This window comes from Schistocerca piceifrons, chromosome 9 (genome assembly GCF_021461385.2).
Source record: "Schistocerca piceifrons isolate TAMUIC-IGC-003096 chromosome 9, iqSchPice1.1, whole genome shotgun sequence".
Lineage (NCBI taxonomy): Eukaryota > Metazoa > Arthropoda > Insecta > Orthoptera > Acrididae > Schistocerca > Schistocerca piceifrons.
In genome coordinates, this window is record NC_060146.1 from 225,167,586 (window position 1) to 225,170,057 (window position 2,472).

At 37.8% G+C, this 2,472-nt stretch overlaps 1 non-coding gene across 1 annotated transcript; it reads right to left on the bottom strand.

The window, feature by feature from the left end:
* Nucleotides 1–828: 828 nt before the first annotated feature.
* Trnat-agu lies at nt 829–901 on the bottom strand. The gene has a single exon. It is a non-coding gene; the product is annotated as a tRNA-Thr (tRNA).
* Between the last annotated feature and the right edge of the window lie 1,571 nt (nt 902–2,472).

The window sequence follows — 2,472 nt, forward strand, 5'->3', positions numbered from 1 at the left end:
TATGTCAGTTTTCATTCATATCGACGTCTTCTTTTGGATGTTACGTTTAGGAATATGAGTTAGGAATAGAATGTAGTACCACACTGCACAAATAAATCTATAGAAACGCCCGAAAAATTCTTCATTTTTTCTGTTTTCCGTCGTTCCTTAATTGCTTCAAAATTGATGGAGGTACGTTCCATCTAATGCAACTCACTGAAGGCAGTTTGTTTGTAGCCATCTTTTATTCGTGAAGATGCTTCACAAATAAAACTAGCGAAACGCGTGTGGCAATAAACAAACTGCCTTCAAATAGTTGCATAATCGGAATACATCTCCACGAACCTGATAAGTTGTTTAAAAGAGCGTCAAAGTATAAGATGATATGCATAGACTGTGGTTGTATCTCGCTCCTAGAGACCCAAATCATGAATTAGCCTACTTCCCTATATGGCACGTCAACGATTTGGTTCATAAAAAAAATAAAAAAATACGCCTTTTCGAGAGCATGTGGCGAGTGCACCTATACAAGTTCGCTGTAGTTTATAACATGCACCTGATAAATCAAAGTGTTTCATATACGGTGGTATAGTCTGAAAATATTGTGGCAGGAATCTTTCATCTCTGTCTACTGTTGTTAAGGATTCGATCGCAGATAAATTCTTGAGACTAGAGTATAAAAACGACTGCTGCTAGTTTCATTCGCAGTAATTTAAGTTGTGCTCTTAGGTTCCTGTCTGACCACACACTCGGAAATCGCTACGTATTCAGAAAAAAATGGTGAATAATTTGTGAAAACAAAAGTATAAATTCGATAACGTTGAAAGCTGAAGAATTAATTAAAACTTGTGCTGCAGCCGGGACTCGAACCCGGGTCTTCTTGCTTACTAGGCAAATATGCTGACCATTACACTACCACAGCACAAATTTTAATTCACTTCTTCAGCTTCCAACGTTATCGTAGATAAATTAGAGACTTAAATCTCTCAGGGAAAATTTAAGAAAAAAGTATAACTGTCACTGTCATTGTTTCACGCACAGCAATTTCATCTTTCATTTTTTTTCGTGTAAATAACAACGAATATTTCAGAAAACTGCTTAACTTCGGCGATTAACGAAATCTCAGAATGTGTTAGAAACTCGAAGAGGAAAAAAGGAAATACTTTCGTATCGTGGTATGCAAACCTACGACCTTCAAGACGGCAGTTCGTTGCCTTACCGATTTCGCTTTATTTCATATAATTCCAGTCGAGAGAGACGCACGCTCACTTTGTTGCTGAATGATGCGGGCGTAAGTCGTAAATGCATGAAATTTTGGAAGGTTTCCTCTATCAGGCTTCACAAAATTCCTTTGAATTGTTACTTAAAAGTTTTAAACGCGTTTCGATGATTAATAAGTAAACCAAAGTACGCAAAGTCACTAGTAATTTGAGGTAACACTCAAGTGATATATGTAAGCAGAGCCAACATTTTGAAATTTAATGATTTTTCATTTCTTATTTACATAAAAATAATAGGTATTTTGTGAGAATATTGACCAAAACTGTTTTTTCATGTTATAATCATTCACAGTAACAACAATACACGTCATATTTCTAAAAACGGAAAATAGTCTATTATGAACTCACTCTCCACCTGGATGTGGTGATTCTTCAGTAACACAATCACTAAATCCGAAGCTAAAACCGCTCAATACGTTTAAAACAACAAATTCTAAACCACACTGAACCGAACAAGAGGGCCGTACCGAAAACCAAAAGCCCTGGGTACAGTTGTCGAAAAATCGATTGGAGGACCGATTGGTAACAGGTCTCAGAAGCTTACTGAATTGGAACTTCGGATAAAGAACCGAAAATGACGTCACTACCGAGGCTAACCTACTGCAGCGATCGGTACGAAGGATACAGAATAGGGCACAGTACCGAGACTGCATAAAGCACACACCATGGTACAGAGACAGCTCGTGACGAAAAGTACACACACATTGACCTATTACGGGCCAAAAATTTATTATTTTATTAATCAGCCTTCTCTGACTGTGATACCCTGAGTGATAAACGAAAGAAAAAGCCGTTTCGAAAAAACTCAGTTAATTAGTACAAAAACTGCTTAGCTGCCGTGAAATCTGTCTCCTTCCTCGTGGTCCTCTGCATTTCGGTGTTGATCCAGTTTATTTTGAAAGCTACATAACTATCCTCCTCGGGCGTCCAAAAGTGAGAGCTTCTCATTTGGTTTAGCAATCTGATATACACACCATGCGCTTATTACGCAGATAACAATAATCTGGGCGAATAACGGCCACCAGATCTTCTCTGATCTCGCCCTCTTCCTACAAAGTGATATTTAAAACTGCTACATAGTAATGTTCACCTTGAAATCTCACTGACTAGTAAATAAGCGTCTTCCACCTGGTATAGAACACAATGTGATTGTACTGAACATTTAGACCGAATCCAAGAAGAATGAAAATGTCGAAGTTCTTGAGTGATGTGA